A 24,294-nucleotide genomic window follows, 5' to 3' on the forward strand; every position below is an offset into this window, starting at 1 on the left:
GCCACCTGTTTAAAAATATTCAAGGATTTTTAATAAACAAGAAAAAGATACCAACAAAATGGGGTGTAAACCTCACATATAAAACGTGAGGGATGAGCAGGGTTGCCACCTGTTACAAAAATTCATAAAAAATTTATTACCTGAAAGCACAACAAATAAACTCGGGTTGAGCATATTTTGATTTGCTTTACTTGAAATTGAAAAAAACTGTGAATTTTTCATTCAGACCGTTTAAGGCCTTTAAAAGTTGTAGCCCTTATAAATTACTGGCTTTTGCTTAAAGGGGACGGACGACCCGATTTAGTCCGCCTAATTCGTTTAGTAAGTCTCGACTACCACTTGTTAGTTGGACAATGCCTAAAGGCAACAAATTCTGGTAATACCAAGACGAAAAAATTTCCACATTTTCATTGGAATTAGCATATTGGCAAGAAAATATTTGCCTGATCAATTTCTAAGAAATTCAAATTCACCTTAAAAAAATTAGTGGTACATTAAAAGCCCTTTAGCAACAAACTTAACATTTGGATAATTTATGCGGCACGAATTATTTAAACCTAATATCTATTTACGTGTAATAAATTTATTTAGAAACCTTGTAAAATGCAGCAAAACAAATTACCTACAAAATGCTTAATGTTTCGCAAATAAATATGATAATATGCACAAAACATTTATTTAAATATTATATTAAATATTATTAGGTCTATTCAGCGCTTATTATATAATTTACATTTTGCGTATTTATTGGCGTTGTTTTTTTTTTTTCTTGCAACACAGTGATACTTAATTGTACACTTTGCGACAAAAGTATACAATCAACTCCATCATACTCGCTTTGGTAATGAATGTTACTTGGTTGAACATTATTTTACTAAGAACGTCCTTAATTTTTCTCAGAAAACTGAACTAAACTAACTAGATGCCTGGCCAACGGGATCGTCAGAACTTTCAAGCTGATGACCTCGCTAGAAAGGGAACCCTTACCTAGATCCCATTGGGATGGGATAAAGCAGGTGTTTCCCCGTTTCGTGTATCCGGTCTCAGTCTTGGTACAGTAAGCAGCCAGCAGTTGTGGGATTGTGAAAACCTTCTAGCCCAGAGTGGAATGCAAAGGGTCCATGGAAGTACTAGCTCTTTGCATTCATAAACAAAATGATGGGTATCCTAACAAGTCAACGTCACACTGGCACTCAAGCGAGTTGAGGACGCAACTTGTCAAATTTGCAGAGAAGAAGATGGTGTGGAAACATGAAAACACTTTTTCCTTTACAGCCCGACTTTAGAGACTAAAGACTAAGGTAGAAATATCTCGGTTGACATACATTCGACAAACTCGGCGAATCAGCTGGAGTCGATATTAGCCTGCTCAATAAATTTGTGGCTGACTTTAGGCAATTTGAAAAATATGTTGGTCTTCTTGATTTCTACTTTGAAGTTCTGGGCATCACAGCAGACTAAAGTCTCTAGCCGTCCAAGTGCTATTATTCGTGGTCTCAGCAATATCAGCTTATTATCCAAACCTAACCTAATCTAACCTAACCTTATTGGATCGCAAAACTACACGCCCGCTTTTCTCCGTACACTGTTTACTAAGACGGAGAGAAAACTTTCTCTGAAACTGCTGGACTGTTCGACTTTTCAGACGATCTTGTTAGAAATACACGCTTGGCAATTCGCGAAGGAATGACATATTTGACAACAATTTCGATTTTTTAAACCACTCTGAAGTGGTATTAAGAAAATATTAAAGTATTACAAAAAATAACGACTGTTTTCGATACCACCATTTTGTTGTAAGTAGAAATTGGGACTAGGCTTTCGACTACTACCTACATTAAACTATGGAGAAATATTTTTTTTTTTTTGATGTTTAGGCAATTTTAAGCAGAAAAATCTTCCACACTGCCTGACACCTTTTTTGGGAGGTGCTGCTGGAAATCGTTTGCGGGATCAAGTGAATTAAAATTTTTTCAAAACGTATCGCTTATAATTAAAGCGGCGTTAAATTCTCTAAAAAAGCACATTTTTATTTTTTTATAAACAAAATGACTCTTCAAGTCAAGTTCACGTGTTTTTTATACAAATCCTCGGTAGTGTGCTCACACTTTTTGCACCCAGTGTATTTACATATGTACATATATATTTTACCTAAAGGCGCTCTCAGCTTTTAAAGAGCAGCGCTTTATACGAGTATTGTAAAATTATGCAAACACATTTGCATAAATATATATGTGTGTGCAGTGCAATTCATTTCAATGCAAATTGCGAATTGCGAAATGCAACAGCAAAATGGAAATAATTCATGTTATTGAGGCAATGAATGACATTACGAATATTGTGCAAAATGTCAATTTTATTATGTGTACACATTGATTGCAGCGCATGTACTATATATACATATATATATATATATGTGTGTCTGTGTGTGTGAGATATAACAATGTTTTGGCTGTTACATTAATTGGCAACTGCGAAATAATGGAGCATAAATATGAACGCCACTCGACCATTTACAATAATTCATAAACAAAGAGAATTAAATACAACTAGATATACACATGCACTTATGAATATATACACACTCGCACACACATGCATATATACATACAGATATATATATTACAGATTAAATGCATTTAGCATTGACGAGTAAAGTGTATGATCCTGAGGCACTTTACCATTCACAATTGTAATGCAGCCATGTCGAACTTAAAAAATTCATTTGAATTTGTTGGTAAAATTAATTTTGTCCATAACAATGGATAATGAAATATTTCGCTTAAAATTTGTCTAAATTGATGTCAGAAATATTTGCGGTTATGTTTTGGAAACAAAGAATTCTATTGCATTTGCTCAGCAGTTTAGAGTATGTGAATTGCCCTTTGGGTGATTATTTACATCTCCCTGAATTATTTTTTAATATTCCTATCCAAACACAAATTTTGTTCAACCCGCACCATAAGACACGCTATAGAGGAAACACCGTAGACGCTACTTCTGCTGTGGAGCAGAGTAACGAAGAAGACTCAAATGAGTCGATATGCCGATCCACCTCATCGAGGATTTGTGGAATGATCTTGGCTTCCGGACCTACTAAATTACACGTCATCTTACGTCTTGGACCTCTACCTTGGCTTGCAAATTCATTAAACCTAACAGCGTTGGACTATATTATGTGGAGTTAATTGAAATGGCTTGTATATGCAGATAAGTCCGAGACAATTGAGGCTTTCCAAGAGAATATTCGGCGCATTATTGCTCACATACGGCTCCGATTTATGCAAAAAGTGGTCGAAAATTGAGCTTTTCAGCCGAAATTTATTTGAACCATCAGCGATTATCATTAGCTCAAAATCATTTTCATTCATAATTAAATTAAAATGTTGGCCATAACATTCTCTTTATTTCTACTTAATAACCAGATTTCTAAAAAAACACCCTTAATTATACAATTTTAGTTGTACGATATAGAAATTTAAGTACAATTCATTAAAAGCAGATTTCCAATTATGTTCCAAGCTGAGGTCTATGTCATTATCAGACGAGCACAGATTATTTCATAAAAAATATCCTGGGGAACGAATAGTCACTCTCGGTGAGAGTCAAGCGACACTTCACGCAATCTCATCCGTTGAAATCAAATCAACAATGATACCGGAATATATAAAAATGCTTAACAGAGTTGCCACTGGAAACAGTACACTACTAGTACGGATCCCTGATAATATAAATGATGATAAAGGCATCGATGGAAATGAGCTAGTCGATCTCCTGACAAAAAAAAGCTGCAACAACCAGTCCGATAGGGCAGGAACCGTTCTCCACCATAGGTTCTCACACCTTACGAAACTAGCTACAGAAAGAGGAAATGACCAGGAGAAGCGGTCATTGTCAATAAGTGCCTTGACTTCAACAGTTCATAACTCTAATCGCTCTTCTAGAAACAAGGCACTTTGGGGCTTCATACAGGCCACTGCAGACTACCATGTCATCTGCATATATTAAGGTACTGTTCCACAGATATTTTGCAATATTTAAATTTTTTGTGAGCAAAGAGCAGAGACACCAGAACATATTCTTCCTGATTGCCTGCAATCGCAAAAAAAAGTTATCGGGCTATTGGATAATTAAATCTGGTGGGAGAACCCAAAACCTTAACTAAGTTTATTTGATTTGAATAGCTTAAACGAATCGTTGTAAAGACAAGAAAAGGTACGATAGGCAACAGGCCACAGTGTATTTTTAAAAAATTATTCTAATCCAATTGAAGTCAGTCAAATCGAAATCTCTTTTTCACTTCGAATGTCGCTTCAAAGATACATAAATACTGTACGGACAAACATATTGTAAAATTACTCCGAAATATTCCCGATTAAACTATACATTTCAATTGCATGCATCCTGTTTCTTAAGCAATCAACAAGGAATGGAAATATACGTATCTATCACGGTTGTGGAAGAAAAATGATACGAGTATTACGCTCCATTCTAGTTTGAGACTAACATCAAAAAGAATTTTTTAGTTACGGACATCCGTATTGCGAAAGTAGTAAACATTCGAAAATATTGTTTTCTCTATAAGGCGAAATAATGCACACAGAGAAGAAGGTACTAGCTGAAATATTCAGCAGTAACACCTATGTGCGACCCCATGGTAAAGATAAGGTCAGCCTACCTTCTCAGGCAGGTTTATGACGAGCTGAGTGGGTCGAATCATTTGCCTCTACCTATGTTAGTATAAACGCTAATTAATATCTCTATCTTTCAGATATCGATCTGAATGTTTCCACACGTCATTTCCTCCCTAGGCATCCACTCTTTTATCGGAAGTGTCAATATCGGACCACTATGTAATATAGCTGCCATATAAACAAAACAATTAAAATCAAGTCCTTGTATGGAAAACCTTTTAATTTGACTAAATAAATTTGGTTCGGATCATTGTCTAAAGCAATAATTTAATCTTGGAAGAAAATGTTCAGATCGGATCACTATAACATATAGCTGCCATACAAATAGACCAATTAAAAGCAAGTCCTTGTATGGAAAACGCCTTTCATTGTCAAAGTATCCTCACAAAACTTGGCACTTAATATTTTCTAGACCAACGCTACAATCTCTAAATATGTATATTGTTCAGATCGGACTACTATAACATATAGCTACCATACAAACTGACCGATCAAAGTCAAGATAGATGTTTTTTATACCCTTGTATGCTATAAGAAAAGAAAAACGTTTTAAATCTTCGCTGCAGCCGAAATTAACTGTTTCTGCTGCTTTAATATCCAAGAACAAAAAAGGTTTTAACTTTAATTCCAAAATAAATATTTATGAACTTATTTCGCGATTGCCATTTCTTGCCTTGCATGTACATACGAGTACATGAGTATTTGTGTCAGTTGTATGTTTACACATGCCATTACTTCCGTTACTTTTCCGCGATTTATGTGGCATGTTCTCCTTTATTTACTCATTGTCTTTCGTACATATTTTCTTTTCACTTATTTATTGTTTATTTATTTATTTGTTTCGAAGTAAAGCAGCGTCGTCTTTGAGTGTTCGCTTGTCGTGTCTTTAGATGCTCTGCTTCGAACATTCATTTAATCACACAATTATTTGTCCAGAGAATACTGCACTTCACTCAACAATTCCCCATTGAATAACTGTATTGTGTAGTGTTTATATAAATTTTTTACGCAGCTTCTCTCTTTCACATTTTGTTTTGTTCATTTCGTTCTCGTTCGGTTTCGATTGAATTTACTGTTTTTGTATTATTAAATCAAGAAAGTTCTTATTTACTGATTGTTGGCAATTGCTGTTGATTGTATTTGATTTTCTTTATTGCGATTTGCTGTTGTTGTAGTTGGTAATTTTTATTAATGGCTAGCAATTGACCAAAAAGATATTTGCAGCAAATGAAGTTCAATGATGCATGTTGCGGTTTAGGCATTCAGTCAGTGCGAAGACATTTAGGGAGGAAATTCCTAAACAGAATTTTACTTCATCAAAAGAATTTTTCAAAAATTTTGTTTGAAAGAAAATTACTTGAATTTTAGGAATTTCGTCAAATCATTATATTTTGAGGTTTTGTCGCAAAAGATGATATAACCAAGTTATTAATTTACTGCTTTGTAATTGTCAATAAATGTCCAATTCAATGCTACATTTGCAAATAAATTTGATTCACCCGCTTGAAATTCAATTTCATCCTAAATGTAGGCAACATTTTTGTTTTCAAAAATTAATTTATTTAATTTAAATTTCTAAATTCTTTAAATAACAATTAAAACTGAATTCAGCTAAAGGGACTTTTCAATAAATGTAATAGAAATTTTATACCGCTACTGAGGGCAAAATAAGTATTATTTCAAGGTTGGTATTACTGTCAGTGACATCTGTGTCAACCATCACATCACAATAATCATTAGGGTTAAGTATAAGCTTGACTTGCTGAAGTACATAAAGTGCATACGGCGACTTTTACGATGAGTGAAATTATTCATCAAAGAAGTTCCATTAAATTTTATGTGTGGAATCAAATTTCTGGTGCCCAAATACTCAGAATGTTAAAAAAAGCGCTCGGTGATAATTGTTTGTGGCAAGTGAGTAGTTTTAAGTAGTACGAATTATTCTAAGAGTGTCGAGAACGCGTTGACGACGAACCACGTCCAGGATGGCCATCAACATCAACTGACGATCAAGCCTACAGAACAAACTTTATCCAAAGGACACAACCTTAAAGCAGAGACATGTAATACAACAATCACAAAAACTTTAAAATCAAGGCATTTAAAAGTATCAGATAGAGCAAATCTTTTCGCTTGCCTGCTTCTTAGAATATCACGGCCTTCGCTGAATGTCACCTTTGCAGTTTGGATGCAAAGCCTTAGAGGTCATCTTAAATATTGCCATTTCTTTTATGAAGATAATAAATTTTTACAACCAAAGAAGTTTTTACGTACTTTTTATGGTCGTAAGTCTACGCATATTTGTACAAAGAGAGATATGGAAAAATATTATTTTTATGACATCCACTAGAGAACATGTAGAGTGAAATGCTTTTGCAGCAAATATCATTGAATGAAGCTATCATATGCATACAAACGCCTTGAGCACTAAGGGGTTGAAGCAAATAGTAATACTAAGTGTTCAGTTGTTAAGTAGAAGTTTTGTGCCAACTTGTTGATGTTGATTTTAGATTTTCACTTAAGAAATACGATTTCGAAGAATATGGATTTTTCATCAAAAGAGCTCGACCAAAAAGATCATTCTTAATTCTTACATTTAGTTTTGAATATGTATACTATACTTTGGAAAGCTTCAAAAAAACCATGGACGAAGTTTGGGTTTTAAAATGTTTTGCAATATCGGCTGTTTCTTAAAAAGCGCGGTTCCCTTTCTAAGTTGAATTTACATTGCTGTGAAAAGCTCAGCAACGAAATCCCACTGACCCTCACGCTTTATCAAGGAGAGAATGTTCCAAGACACACTAAAAGAGGGTGGGTGGCCAAATACGAGTACATCTACACGGACGGATCAAAAATGACTGATAAAGTAGCCGTCGCGATCTATTGTGCGGAGCTAGATTTCAGGCGATACTTTAAGCTGCCGGAATACGGCAGTATCTGCCAAGCAGTAGTCTTTGCGGTCATCAAAGCTGCTGATGAATAACATAAAACATATAAAAATAGATGTAATGAACATCAATATATACCTCAATAGCTAAGCGGCAATTAAAGCAATAATCTTACATCACACTGTATCAGAGAATGTCCTTAAAAACAGGGATGCAGTAGATATAGTGACTACCGGAAAGTGACTGCATATATACTGCGTTTCAGGCCACGAAGGCGTTCCGGGAAACGAAATAGTTGATGAGATTGTCAAAAGCGCCATATGCTTGGCTAGCGAATCAGTTCCGATACTGCGCGAGTCGCTAAAAACGATACTGAATCAAATTTCCAAAAAGACGGACAGTTGGAGCAGTGTGAGTTGAAATGATTTGCGGACCATCAGGATCATGCTTTCTACTCACAAGGTCTCTGAAGAACTGCCGGATGGTTGTTAATTTAAGTATAGATCGCAGCTTTTTGGGAGCTGATATGAGCCGTATGGGCATGATGACAGATGTACATAGAGTGTGCAGAGAAGTAGGCATAAGAAAAAAGCAGGAATACCTCCACTGATTTTATCCGACTTTACCAACTACACGGCTTAATATCCAGAAGGATAAAGTATCCGAATTAGATATTAGGTCTCAATCAAACTTGACAAAAAGAGTTGACGACTTCCATAAGGTAAACCTAACTCAAGGTCGAAAAACTTTCTTTGGTGAGCAACTTAATATAAGTTATTGCATTCTTCTATAGTAAAATTAGAGCGATTGTCTCTATTTCCTGGAACTTAATATAACAAAATTTAAATATGTCATCGTCGACCACCACATAAACTATTCCAAGGTGTTAGAAAGAAGTTTATTAAGGAAAAAAATAGAAATAGCGAGTATTTGTTCTCATTCCGACCATTTTCGACGGAATTTCTTCTGCAAACACCTCAACACGGCTAACTAAAACTTCTTATTGACCGTCTATTCCACCTGAAAAAAAACATAATGCACCAAACCACTAATATCGAAAAAAACAATGAGCATCACCACCTTGATTTCTGAGCGACCTTGACATATTTTTTTTTGGTTTTGGCTCATTTTTTCCCCTCCATTCCGATGATTGTTGACTTGATATCCAACAAAATCACTCGAATAGACTCCCGAAGGGTCTGTTCTTAGAAATGTGGTCCAACCAGTAGTTACTTTATAGGGTTATAATAAGGGTATAACGAATATTTCGTGTACGCCAAATTAAAAATGTCTTAAGGAACACCAAAGAGCATGCTAAAATGTAACACCAAAACATATATGTACACCTTCTTTAATACCAGTTTTTCTCACTAACTGTTATATTAAGTTTCAGCGTTTAGGCAGAAAATATTTCTACATAACCACATACCTACACCATTGTCCTCAAATATGCAAACTGTCATAAAAAATACAAATCATAACACAAAATGTGGCAAATAAAAACTAGAAAATATGAAATGTGGCGACTATACTTGGAGGCACTCGCAAATGTAGGTACACACACACACACACACAAATGCAAATCATATAATAAAATTCAATTCTAGCACAGACATCGTGTCTGCTAGCAAGCTTTCAACTATCTTTTCCCATTTACTTGTATTCCCTACACTCCACTAACTAAATATTATATTTATGTGTGTGTGTATAGGCAGCGTGACAAACTGAAAACAGGAAATAGGAGAGTAAAAGTGACTAACACATACCAAAACGTAGATGTTTACTAGGGAGATCCTTGAATAAAAGACACATTTTTCAAAGAATTTTCGCAATCGGCAGCCATTTCTTGATTTCGAAATTATATCGAAATAAATTATTAAAGAAGGACCAATTAGTAGCTAAGAAATTAGTATAAATTGTGACAAAAAAGCACCCGGAAATCAAATTCTCAAATTTGTATTTCTAATTGTGTTTCCGAGCGGACATGTCGTAGATCTATAAGGTCATATACAAATGATCAAAGTGAAGAGCTTGGTCGATTTATCATTGTTGGTCCGACCGTCGATGTATATTTTTATATACGCGAACTAGTCCCACAGTTTATGAGATATCGATTTGAAATTTTGCATACGTCCTTTACTCCTCACGAAGGTATTCGGTTGTTGGAACCGCTAATATCGAACTAATATAGGATACAACTATCTACAAGCCAACTGAAAAATCCAAACTTTTTATTGAAAACTTTTTGATCGGATAAGATATATTCAGAAAACTTGTCACGGTCTACTTCCCAGGTTAGGTTAAGTAAGATAAGGGATCTCTCTTGAACAGCTTAGAACGCCGGTCCGTTGTCTTACTTTAAGCACCCATATAATAAATCATAAGACCGTTAAAAGTCGGCGCAGCGCCTTAAGCCAATCACAAATTTGTTTAGGCTACTAATATCAGTGTCGCCTATGCCTCCTGGTTCATTGAAGGTAAGATGGCCGAGATGTTTCATCCCCAGACTTGTTAGACAACGGAGAAGAAAGTGAATGGATCTTTCCACTACACCCTCCTACATACAACTTTGACAACTTGCGTCCGTCAGGATTTTTAGTCTTACCGCATGAACGCATATTGCAGCAAGACCTGCAAAACCCCTACTCTGACGGCAAGATGAACTTTTAGTAGTTCAGAAGGCCAAAAGATCTTGCAGTCGCACAGCAACAGGTTGTCGACAAACACGCGGGTGTCCATTGGTCCAGTGCTCGAAAACAAACCGCCAATATAGATTCAACTCGGTCAACAGCGGTTTCTCTCTGATGGACTTTTGCCCAAGACAATAGATCTCGGAATATCTTGTTCAGATCGGATAATTAAAGCAGAGGTATTTCTTGTCTTTGTTTTTTCATATATCAAATATTCCCTGATTGTTATAGCTGTTAGAGCAAAGGCTTCCCAAAATAAGTATATATCGTCTCGGATTTATATTAAAAAACTATATTCTCCGGGCAACATTCGCCACTACTATTGCAACATGTTGCAAGAGTATAAAATCGGTGTAAACTATTTTTTCAGGTTCTCCCTACTGTTTCTAGCCACATATTTGACTTACATACTATACATATGCATACATACATATGTAATGTGAACATGCTATAGTCCCTTGAATGCCGTTCAAAATAGGAAAAATATCTGCGAGTGTGTGTAAGTGCGCACACAGTTATGCTTGTCGCTCCATATAATTTAATAAGAGATGAGTAAAGGACGCACTGGAAATACATTTAAAAGAAGTCGATGGAATGAGCGTGCAGTGAAATTATGTAGGCTGACAAATGTCTAACACACCGGACTATAAAAGTATTTTCCATTTTTTGCACATTTTCCTTTTGACGCTATGCGATTACTTTATCCCGTTGCGGACAAGGCGAGTGAGTGGGTGGGTGTGGAGTGCGGAAATGTGTATTTTACCTAGTCCAGGGACATTGAAAATATATTGTGCTGGTCAACATTGTTGTTGCTATTGCGCCTATGTGATTTTTAGAAAGCATCATAGCGCGCTGTGTTGTTGCTTTTATTGTTGCTTCATTAGATTACTTTCACTGTAGCTTTTAGTTGTTTTTTGTGTCATTTTGTTTTAATTTTTTGTTTCATTTCGTTTTCAACGTTGTCACCGTTTTGTCCAACTCGCTGAGATTATCCAACTGCAAACGTGTAGTGGACACTCGGATATTTTGCGCGTCACTCGTCGCTCGTCGTCGCTGTCATGGTCGTCTATTATCCGCAATTTTTGTGAACACTTTCTATGCGCTTTATCTGAATTTTGTATGCTCTTTATTTTCGAGCAAATCTTTTATTTGGATATTTCGTCAGTAATGCTGTCTGCATCAGCTGGGATTCTTTGTGTGTTGTTCTTTATAATACCATGAACATGAAATTATGAAAGAAATGACGTAGATCTTATAAAGGATATATATATACTCGTATATATGTAAATAATCAGCGTAAAGAGTTGAGCCGGCTTGGCCTTGTACGTCTGTCTGCCCGTTTGTCTTTCCTTTGACTGTTTATACTTACACGATCTAGTTCCTTAGTTTATTAGACATAGGTCTCAAACTTTGCTCACGTCTTTTCCTCATCAATAAGATGCTTATTTTGCGAGATCGTCGATATCGGACCTATATAACATTTAGCTGCCATACAAACTGATCGGTCAAAATGAAGTCTTTGTATGAACAACGCTTTTATTTGACAAGGCATTTTCACGAAATTTGAGAGAGATTATTTTTCAAAGAAGCCCTATAATCTCCGAAGATATTATTTAGATCAGACTACTATAGCATATAGCTGTCATACAAACTGATCGGTCAAAATGAAGTCCTTATATGGGCAACTTTTTTATTTGACAAGATATCTTCATGTAATTTGAGAGAATATATTATTCAGTACGGGGCTACAATCTTTCCAGAAATTGTTCAGATAGCGCCACTATATCATATAGCTGCCATACAAACTGAACGATCGGAATCAAGTGCTTGTATGGAAAACTTTTTCATTTGAAGAGTTTTCAACACGAAATTTGCCATGAATTATTTTCTAACACCAATGTGCAATATCTGAAGAAATCGCTCAGATCAAGTCACTATAGCATATAGCTGCCATACAAACTAATCAATCAAAATTCTTGAAAGAAATCTTTTATAACTGTGCAGGGTATTACAGCTTAGGTGTGTCCGAAGTTAATAGTTTTTCTTCCTTTTTGTTGTTGCTGTATTTTTTTTTTTAACTACTACAAATGTCCAACAGGCTTTGCGCGTCCAGTTTCAATGCCAACGCCGGCGACAGTGACGAGATAAAGCCAAATCTAGCGCAACAGAGTGATGAGGAGGTATGAAGAGGATAGAAGTATTGGAAAGTCCGTCTTTTTAGCTATAAAAAAGGACATAAAACAACATTCAGCCTCAAACACTGCCAACACAAAAATAGAATTATCAGTTATTGTTATTGTTATTGTTACATAGCAGGCACTTTTGTGGTCAGCACTGGTTTCTATTTGCAACCGAATTTGCACAAAGTCCTTGCCAAAGCAGCCAAATTTGCGCGAATTTCACTAAAAGCAAACACACACATACATGCATACACAAGCGAGTATACTCATTACTGTTATTATGGCGTAACAAAGGATGTAGCTAGTGGATATCCCATTTCCTTTATATACTTTATTTACTTGTCAACTCGCCCGTGAATATCTGCCATGTCCTGCCTCGTTAGCGCTTCGCTTAATATTGTTTTATTGTAATTTATGAACAGCACTAGATAATGCTTGTATGTGGAGCCTAGGTTGTATATGCACGTGGACTGCCTAGCTGATTTTAAGTAAATGGCATAAAATTTGACTGAAGTGGCAGCAGCGAATATGAGCAGATTTTTGCGGTAATTTATGCAGTAAAATCAGCAGGATAACGGCGTAGAGCAGCTGGCAGGTTTTGTTATCAAACTGAGGCAGCACTGAAAAACTGATATGAAAAGGCATGGATTTTAATAATGTACTGATAGATAGAGGATGTGCTGGTGTTTAGTAATAGCGTACTGTTATTATTATTTCCGGTATTTGGTGAATTTGGTTATTGGAGTAAAACTCATTCTTGTGGTTAAATTGTATGTCTTGATGAGTAAAATTGAGACCAAGACCAATATTTGATTCCTACGGTGTCCTTCAGTCAATTTGGTTTAAGTTATCCAGATTACCGATCTCTATTATGTTTTGAATCGGTTACTGACTGTTCTGATTACTATCAGTAATTACTTAACTATGTATGGCATGACTTAACGATATGAACTTAGTGGGCCCAATTGTTTTTTCTTTTTATAACAGAGTATTTTCTTTCACAAACATTGAATTATAAACTGTCAATGTTCTACACAGTTTCATTACAAAGACCAACCAAAGGACTCAAAGTAGTTATATGCTCTACAAAGGTGGCGATCTATAATTAATTTCGCTTATATAGTTATTCTGTTTCAAGTTATAAGATTTCAGTTCTTTAAAACTAGGGACTATATTTCGTATTTTATATAACAAAGCACAACCATGGCAGTATTACTAGCCTGCAGCAGCTGATTTCAATCACGATTCACCATCGACTTCAAAGAAAATCTCACTTTAAAGCCAGTCTAAAGTCGGTAGTCGTTAAGTTACTGTGGGTTTTCTTCGCATTTATGGAAAAATAACGTAAATTCGTGCATATACCAGCAATTTTCCTGAATATTTGTGACGATACAGTTCTATTTGCAGTAAAACCAATGACATATTAAGGAGCATACCTGGATGGACAACCAAAAAAAAAGCTGCTGAAACTGTCCGTGTTCGGATAATTTGTTATGAAATAATCACTCAAGTCAATAAGAACGAAGAAGAAAGGAAAAATCTATTAATTAGAGTTTCAATTAAAGCTGAGAAAAAAATGTCTTACATTTCGAGGTCTTAAAGTAAAATCTATAGCAAATGTTGCATAATAATAACAGAAATTTGTAATATCTTAACATAAATTAAATACAGAAACTCAAAAGCACACAGTGTTTGCAGTCGTGTGCCTTCTTAGAGACTATGTCGAAGTTGGGGCATGCCTTTCAAAAAAAAACTCAGAAAATTCTTAGATCTCCCACTATTTCGTTCTCTACCTTCTAGAACACGCTGGGTTTTACCAAAAAAAGAACAGCAAATGCAATAAGCTTGTAACTAAGTACCAACAATACAAAATTCTATAGCATTTCACTAACAGCGCAACAAAATCTCAACAGTGCGCCAAGAAGTGATAAAGATAACAATGGTAAGTAAATGTCTATGTATGTACTTATGTACAACTGAAGATCTTAGGATTTCATGCGGCGCGCCACGTGTTAGTCACCATTGCAAGTAGTATATAGTATGTCTGTATAAACGCATATCCATCGATAATGTAGCTGTACAAGGTGTGTATTTGGCAGAGTGAATTATGCCGTAGTCAATGAGTCAGTCAGTCACTCAGTGAGACATTTGAGTTACCCAGCGCATTAACGCAGCGCTGCATGCCAAGGCCAAGCAGGAGACGCACTCACACACCCACTCACACACTCCACCAACAATATCAAGTATCCCCAGTTGCTGCGCTGAGGCACGCAGGCGGTTAAGTCAGCGTGGCAGCTTTGAAGTTGTGTTGCCGCGACAGCCGACCTTCGCCGCAGATGCCAAGCAGATTTGCGCTTGTGGGCGTCGCCGAAAGCCCACAATTCCACCAAACACAGCCGTCAAGCAGTCAGTCAATACAATCGGCGGCGTCGCGTGTCGCGTTCTGCTTGTGACGGTTGCTTGGCGACTTAAATCATTACCGTTGCGCCGTGGCAGAGCAATGAAAGTGATGAAAATGATGAAAACGAGGTTCATTGAAGCGCGTTGCTCGAAACGCAAACAAATTTAAATTCTACTTGCACTAATTTGTTTTAAGAATTCTTATGGCATTAGAATGCCTAGTGTATTATTGGTTTGTGGCAGATCGTTGTGCGCCATTTTAATAGTATTAGTGAGACGGCGGTTTTGGTTTTTTGCTTGTTTTACAATGTTTGGTTTTCTTTTGTTGTTCTTCATTTGTTGTTGTTTTGGTTTTTTCATTTGTTGTTGTTTTGTTTTTGAATTGTTGTTGTTTTGGTTTTCATTTGTTGTTGTTTTGGTTTTCAATTGTTGTTGTTTTTGTTTTCTCATTTATTTTACGTAATTTATTCCACCGTGGAGTTTATTTAATGCTCGTGTTTATTTGGTTTCAAAAGTTTTTTATGTTCAATTTTCCATTAAATGCTTTTTTTTTGTTTTTGTGGGCGTGTGTGCAAGCGCGGGCAAATGGAAAGTGAAAATTTTAATTGCATCGCTTTGGGAGTACAACCTTCTTTGTTTTGTTGTTAGCATACCTCTAGACTCTTGCGCCAGAGGGAAAACAGCGTGAAGCTATGCAGTCATTTGAATTAAATTTTTACTTCTTTAATGTTTATAGGTTTTATTTATACAAAGTGGGAGGCTTCCGGTGGCTTGGATTTCAAAACACCGTTAGAAAAGGTATTTAAACATGTTTTTTTAATAGAAACAAAGGACATGATGGGAGTTCTAATGAAAAAGAGATATAAAAAAGATTACTTGAAACGAGAAAATTTTTAAGTTAAAAAATTTTTCATTACGAAACCAATCTGTACATTAAATTGAAGGTTTTGCTTCGCATAGTTGCAATATTCCGTATATAATATAATAATACATACAATAAGCATCGTTTTCCTAGACAATTTGTGCTAATTGTCAAGGTAATTTCTCAATGCGGCTTTTGGAGAAACTCTCACTCCTATAAGCAGATATTACTATCTTTCCAAATCTTTCATTAAGGCAAATTTCTCACTGACAAAATAATTCGACATAGACAATACAGCTGGAAATCACTTGATGTCAGATACAAACTATAAGATCAATGTATAAGATTACCTCAACCAAGCCACGAAAACAGAGTCTCAGGAACGTAACGCCTGAAACTGATTGAAATTTTTAGGTTCCGTTCAATATTAGGTCAATATGTAAAGTATGTTTAGGACATAAAAAAGAAAATTGCCACCACATTTCGAAAAAGTTTTTTTTTTTTGTTTTCGTAGGAGATAAAAAAAAATCTCAAAAATTTAGTTACACGAAACATAAATTTTAAGGTTATGTGAATAAATGGGATAAGCTATTCCTAACTCATAAAAACTCATCAACATCCTTCGTCTTCGCTTTACCAAACTCAGATAGCCTGTAAATTATTTTCCCTTATTGTTTGTTATTTTACCTTTCCTTTCAGATGGATTACTATACATTTTTATACTCTCGCAACAAAGTTGCTAAGGAGAGTATTATAGTTTTGTTCGCATAACGGTTGTTTCCTAAAACTAAAAGAGTCAGAAATAGGGTTATGTATACTAAAGTGATCAGGGTGACGAATAGAAGTGAAATCCGGATGTCTGTCTGTCCGTCCGTCGTCTGTCCGTGCAAGCTGTAACTTGAGTAAAAATTGAGATATCATGATGAGATGGTACATGTATTTCTTGGCTCCATAAGAAGGTTAAGTTCGAAGATGGGCAAAATCGGCCCACTGCCACGCCCACAAAATGGCGGAAACCGAAAACCTATAAAGTGTCATAACTAAGCCATAAATAAAGATATTAAAGTAAAATTTTGCACAAAGGATCGCATTAGGAAGAGGCATATTTGGACGTAATTTGTTTGGAAAAGTGGGCGTGGCCCCGCCCCCTACTAAGTTTTTTGTACATATCTCGGAAACTACTATAGCTATGTCAACCAAACTCTATAGAGTCGTTTCCTTCAGGCATTTCCATATACAGTTCAAAAATGGAAGAAATCGGATAATAACCACGCCCACCTTCCATACAAAGGTTATGTTGAAAATCACTAAAAGTGCGTTAACCGACTAACAAAAAACGTCAGAAACACTAAATTTTACGGAAGAAATGGCAGAAGGAAGCTGCACCCAGGCTTTTTTTTTTAATTGAAAATGGGCGTGGCGTCGCCCACTTATGGACCAAAAACCATATCTCAGGAACTACTAATCTAATTAATTTTACAGCAAAATAAAAAATATGTAAATGACGGATAATGAAATCTCGATTATCACTTTATCATGCGAGAGTATAAAATGTTCGGTAACACCTGAACTTAGCCCTTCCTTACATGTTTATTGTTATTAAAATTATTCCAATAAAACAAATTGCAAATTCGGCTACATTAAGACCTTGAAGTACAATGAAATATAATAATATGGGCAAAAAATTGTTAGAATTTTTAAACTAAATTCCATGGAAAAAACACCGCCGAAACAGCTGGACCGAATTATTAGAAAATTTCACATGACTTTATTAGATATTTTTGCGAGAAATTTTTTATAGATTTTTTCAACCAAATTTCTTGTGTGGAATCGTCGCGATTGTTGGCAGAGGCTTACGGTGATTCAAAAACAAAAGCCTACGAGTAGTACAAAGCTTTCAAAGATAGTCAAGAGATCGTTGAAGGCATACCTCGTCCTGGACGACCCTGCAGCTGATGAAAATTTAAAAAAAAATTACGCATTTGGTGCTTGAAAATCGTCAAGCAAGTATTAGAGAGCCGGAGAGCTCCACACCTCTCGCCTGTCCCTTTAAATGATTTTGTTGTATATTTTGGATATGAAACGCTTTCTTGCTCGACTTGTCCCGATAAAGCTGAATTTTTATCAAAAAGAATAAGATTTTGACCTATTCTTAAGCCAAAAACGCAATGAGTACCATCGATCAATTATCGTATTCACCAGATTTGGCTCCCAGTGATTTTTTCTTATTCGCCAAACTGAAAGTACCATCATTTTCTGGCAATAAAAGAGATAAAATAACATTCGCTGAAGGAGCTGAAGAGCATCCCAAAAGTGCTTATGAAAAGTGCTTCGAGGACTGGCAAAATTGTTGGCTGAAGGCGACAAAATGAATATTTATGAATAATTAAATATTTTGCGTTTTATTTCAAATTTCTGAGTACATTTTTGTCGCAAGGTATTCTCACTTATTTTAAAACAGATGCTCCTACGCCGTCTTATTTCTTTAATTACAAATTACTCCACAAAACTGCCACTTTAGTGTTTAGACGAAGAGACCGAAACCCATGTCGTCGTTTTCCTCGGCTTCTTACTCCTCCTTTTTGGCTTCATTAATTGGGATTGTCCTTGAAATCCTTCAATGGTTCAATCTTTATATGCTTTTAACAAAATCTATAATTTAGTTTGGCTTGGTAATATTTAATTTAGCACAAAATGTTTACTCTACTTTTCTGAATTCCATTTTATTTTAGTTTTTCTTATTTGTATCCTAGTTCTAACCGTTTCTTATAGGATTTTAGTCCGAAAAAGGTATTTTTGGATGTTGGAAATTGACTTCTATAATGATTTTTACAAGCAGATAATGTTCAAATGCATCGTTTGCATGGAGCCTCTGGAAGCAGTTTCCGACTTGCTCTGTTAAAAAGATTGCTTACGAAGGATCAAATGCAATTCTCGAGTACAGGGGCACTATTTTCACGATAATTTTTTTTAAATCAACATTTTTCGCAACTTGTTTTTAGCGATTATATGCAAAAATTAACTATTATTGAGGTGTACACATGCTACATGATTTTCTCTGCCTTTCCCTAAACACCACTTTAATATTTTATTACTCAAATAGAATAGTTAATTAACTTTTCAAGCCTGATTCAAATTAAAAAAATGCATTGCTAGTAAATAAAATTTAACATTCAACAAAATTTAATATCAACTAATTACATAAAAGCAACAAAAACTCACCTTAAATATGCTTTTTGCGTCAGCGTTCAGCGACTATTATTTTCATTTCCGCACAGAACACAGAACACACGCGAGAGTGTATTGAATTTAACGCGATTTTTGTTGCACTAACACTTAGTTATTATTTTTGTGAGTACTTTACTTTATGTAATTTATTTTCTGCTATTTCAGCGTGTTTGCGCTGCTATTGTAACGCCGCGAGGTTCAGGTTAGGTTAGCTGTACAACACTAACAACAATTTCCACTAGCACAACAATACTTTGGCGTTTGCTTTCATACAATGCGCTATTTTTATTTTACTTTTATTTTGTTTTTTGCGTTTTTGTCGAACTTTCTACGAAAAAATATTTGGTTTATTTCACTTGTAATCCTTCACTGGCACTTCACTTTCGTTGCGCTGCGAAATTTCGCTTGCTGAACTTATGCAAAGTTCAAAGCACACTTTTTTGCGCCGCAATTTTTACACGCGCCACAAACAAAGGAATAACAATATTTTCATGTTTATCCAGCATTCAAGAATTAAACAAACAACCGCGGCTGTGCTCACGCTGCGCTTGTTGTTTTAGATAATTGTTCGGTATGTTTTGCGTTGATGATGAAATATTCGTTGGAATTCTTAAAATTCGCTGTTTGCTTGCTTTTACAGTTATTTCGCACACCCCTCCACTTTTTACCATATTTTGCTTGAATTATTTGCTGTGAGCTGGCAGTTTGTTTTCTTTGTTTTTGTAGCACAATATGTGTATGAAGGAATTCTGCATACAATTTTTGGAGATTTTTGAAATTTTGCTCCAATAAATTTTCACCTCAGAGATATTCGTCAGTTAATATGTACCTATGTTTGCATGTATGTATTGCTACACGAATTTTGTCTATCTAACCAACAACCACAGTGTTCTTTAGCAAAAATACACACACTTTATGCTCACTTGAATATACACTCTCTTGGTTGTGGTGTATGCCACTGCGTATGAGTAACAGCTATTAGTATGAATTTATCCATATAAAATACCTACAGCACACAACTGTCGCTATATATTAATGCGTGCTTGAAGCTTGCTGTTTTACTGCTGGCATTATTTTTTGGAAATTTTTGTTGTTGTTCTAACGTTCTATGTTGTTAGATTGTAGTTACAGCAATCTTTTTTTCGATTTCTTTTTATGTTTTTTTTTTTGGTTTCGCTTTCGCTTTTAACGTTTCAATATTTTACTTTCATTTCACATTCATAAAACCGTAAACACGTCGCAGCAAATTCAATTACACCGCATTCACTCACGCACTTTTCTCACTTTCTTTTCCACTCGGATAGTAAAAATCCCATTTGCGCACTTTTCCTGCTCGAACAGATTTTGGTTTGATGCTTTTTGTTGTTTTTCTGCTTTTATTTTTTTTATTGTTGTTGCTGAGATTTCAATTTAGTACTTTCAGTAGTTTGTAGCAGCCAGCCGGAAAGAAATCTGAAAAGTATAAAAAAATGGATAAATAAAATTACGATTTTTCATGAGAGCGGCTTAAAATATGGCACAAATCTATTCCCAAAAAAAGTTTCTCTACTTAGATATTCTTCAATTTTTCGCTACTATAAATTTTATTATATACCCCTCCGTTTAACTTATAGAGCTGCACAAAATTATCATATTTGCTTCCCTCATTAAAAACAAATTTTTTATTTAAACTTTTATTAAACCTTATGAGGTGCATATTTGAATGATCTCTCAAAAAACCTGTATTGAAAGTCAATTCGGATTCCATACTCAAAATATAAAATTCCCTGTGAATTTAATCCCACATAATCTAAAAGCAGTGTCGGATTCAGAGTGGGGATATGAAAGTTGGCGAAGAAAAAGCAAGAATCTGCAGCCGACAAACAAAACGAGAAAATTGAGAACTTGCGAAGAATAATACAGGGTCTCAGTGTACTTTCCTCTGTTAGATACAATCGGCAAAGATTTGAAGACGCGCTTTTCTAGATAGTATTGGATGGATTCCAACTGAGTTTGCTGCCACCAGAAAAAGTATGTGCTTTAAAGTACTGGCAAATTTTAGTGACTTCTTGATAGATATATTCAAAAGCCTTTTGTATAATGAGACAACGTCATGCAACGTTTAAAGCTCAAAGGTGAACTTAATAACTGGCAGTACCATTGAGGCCAGAAGCAAAGGTGAAAAAGCACCAAGTTACCGACTACTGCACTGGAAACATTGAAGAACTGTGATATACTTGTAGACCTATGCCCCACAATTCAAAGTTTTCTTCACATATTCCGTACACTTCCTGTGACCAATGGCAGCTCTGAACGCTCTTTTTCGACACTACGTCTTCAAGATAAATTTATCGGCCAGCTAAAGGGGGATCACGCGATAAAACAGTCAACAAAAGTTATATTTTCGGTCGTTTTACTGTAAGCGGAAATTTGTTAAGCAAAACGACTTCTAAAGGCTGGAAAATTCTTATAAGAAGTGTTATATAGATGGCGATGTATAAATAAACAGAGAAATAATCCTAATTCAATATTTCTTACAATCGTCGAAGCGCTCTCTCTTTGTCGTCAACTTTATTTTTGGAAGTAGGAAAATTACACGGAGCCAGGTTTGGCGAGTATGGAGCTTCGAGCATCGCTACAGTAAACGTAGACAACTGTAGCCATCAAACTCATGAAATTTTAAAATTATCGTTACTTTCTGTAAAGACCTCGTAAACAGTCAAACTCAACTCAAAATAAGAATCGCTATTTTTAACATGAAAGTTCTTTAAGGGGTTACATGGGTTTACGGCTTTAAAACATCGATTTTTTTATTGTGTTATTAAATTTTACAACACCTTATAGAAAATGTGGGCAAATATTTTCAAGTTGATCCGAGTAATAGTTTCTCGAAAATAAGTTTTTGAAGTCGGCTGACAAGATTTCTTGAGAACTACTTAGCCGATCTTCATGCAATTTTACACAGGTCTTTGAGATACAATTCTTAAAACTTGAACGAAGGATTTTCTTTTTATGAATTTTACGACTTCATAAAAAAATCATTTTAAATTGTAAAAAAACATAGAGAGTCGTAGTTACATTATGGAAAAAAATGGAAAAATATTAAGCGATGACCGTCCCATTACAATTAAGAAGTCACAATTAGAGAGACTTTCGCAGAAATATATAAAAATCTATAGTTAAGAGTACCGAGGCAAAAAAAAAATATTAATTTATTTTTACTCACTCTATAGTCCACTTATATGCACATAAATTTCCAAAAAAAATGTGAATGTTATATTACTAATACATATATGTATATATGTACATATATAATATATATAAACAAAACTCTCATCCCACTGCACTTATTTCCACATTTATTTGCGCGCTGCGATCTTAAAATGTCACGTTGTATAAAAATACTTTTAATTTTCTCCAGAGGCTAAGCATTTTTCTTGGCACAAGCGCACAAAAACAGACAATAAGAAGGAAGCCAAACGGAAATGTCAAAACAATGAGCTCCATTAGGCGACATCTATGTATGTGCAAATGTATGCAGTCATTATGCCACTTCAGCACATACAGGCGACCACCAAACCACAACTCTACACACACACGCACACATATGCGAGTAAACAAAAACAAAACAAACGTGCCAGGCACGCGTCTCACACCGCGCTCGCTTGCAGTCAGCGGCGGCACTAGAGGCGCAAAGTGTTTGATTGATAAAGCGCGGACGAGCACTCAGCACAAGGAGTGCGGCGAATGTGCTGCATATGTGTATTCGATGCTACATTTACTAATGCTATAAGTATACATACATATATCAACATATGCTGGTATGTGTGTCTGTCTGTGATAGAAATACGTCACGTTGTTATTGCAATAATGGTGGTTGTTATTGTTGCTAAAAACGTGTTGTGTTGCCATGCTGCATGCCACAAATGCTATAAAATTTTACTTTGTTGAGGCGTAAATGGCAAACCATTAGATACTAGCGACAAGAAATTGCAAATAAATTGAGTCAAAGCAATCACTTACACAGTCACAAACTCACTCATTCAAAAGCAAAGAAGTGAAAGTGTGAACGCCTTGAGAAACGAAGAAAAAAGAAAGCAGATAATAATGCGCATATTGCACAATAGTGATGTTGAGAAAATGTTTTTTTTTTTGTTTTTTAATAAAATGTATTAAATATATAGTTAAAAGATTATTCGATTGACAGTAGGTTGTTTGCTTTTTTGTTATTCTTATACCATGAACAACACATATGAAGTTTACTGCGAAGTTTGTATGACCCAGGAGGAAACGTCGGATGTATATGTGTATATATACCAATATTTTGTGTATATATAATGATCAGCATAACGAACAGAGTCGATTTAGCTATGTCCGTCTGTATGGCTGGCCATAAGTCTTATATATGAACTAGCCCATTTCTTCTTGATTTGGGATAGGATAGGTTAGGTTATATAACTGATCGAAGTTGGATGTGGACTGACATATGTAGTTCTTTGTGAAGCCATAGAAAATCAATGAATTTTGGTAGCTTTCCAGTAAACTTTCAGATATATCTAACCGAAATATATGAAATTTGTATTGTATAACTGCTTGTGAAATAGAGAAAAAGAGCGATAACATTTTTGTGACCAGTTTCATTAGAAAGCAATCCTCAAATTCCTGCCAACCGTAAATTATACTAGAGCGCAAAAGGAAGGCCTATTTGAAAAATGGTTGGCAATATTCCTTGAGGATAGCGAGCGATATTTTTACAAATTTTTTTTGTGTTCAAGAAATATCATAAACCAATCAGTGTATTACACTAGAGAATAAACAATGGCCAATAACCAAAGTAAAGTACTTTTTGAGAGATCACAGACTTAAGGATGCCAAGGTTTAGGCACCAACCATCAAGCAGGTGGACTATTTTTGGAATTATTTTGAGAATAGCTTAATTTTTTCCAATTATTTTGGAATCGTATATTTACGCTGGCTAGGTCAGTCAACCGAATGGGTGCAGTAGCCGACGGGGGAAGCAGAGGAATATCTCCACTCCGTTGGAAAGAGCAGTTGGAGAAGGACTTAGATCCACTTGGAATCTCCAATTGGCGCAAATAGCGGAAAATGTAAGTGGTGTATTACGCCAATATAGGGAAAGAAGAATTTTTCGCTACAATATCGAATATGCATATATTTAAAAACAGACATCGAAAATTGGAAGTTGGTTAGGCAAAATGTTTCGGAGATATGAGTATATTTCTAAGTTTCTAAACTAAATTGACTTCCAAAAGCTTAAACCCGCTTTTGTTTGCAACCATGTCCTGAGAATCGGTGAGAAAAACTTCTTGGAAACGGCTGGATTGATTTGAGGCTGTCACTCGACCTCTTTAG

The 24,294-nt window shown here is 35.4% G+C and overlaps 1 protein-coding gene across 2 annotated transcripts in view; it reads right to left on the reverse strand.

The window, feature by feature from the left end:
- Positions 1–24,294, reverse strand: part of LOC105223586 (uncharacterized) — a 397,941-nt gene that overhangs the window by 362,385 nt on the left and 11,262 nt on the right. For both annotated transcript variants that reach the window (XM_049454378.1, XM_049454377.1), the window contains exon 2: positions 18,937–20,394. The gene's annotated coding sequence lies outside the window, so the exon portion shown is untranslated. The remainder of the gene's footprint in view (positions 1–18,936; positions 20,395–24,294) is intronic.

Source organism: Bactrocera dorsalis, chromosome 4 (assembly GCF_023373825.1).
Source record: "Bactrocera dorsalis isolate Fly_Bdor chromosome 4, ASM2337382v1, whole genome shotgun sequence".
Taxonomy (NCBI): domain Eukaryota; kingdom Metazoa; phylum Arthropoda; class Insecta; order Diptera; family Tephritidae; genus Bactrocera; species Bactrocera dorsalis.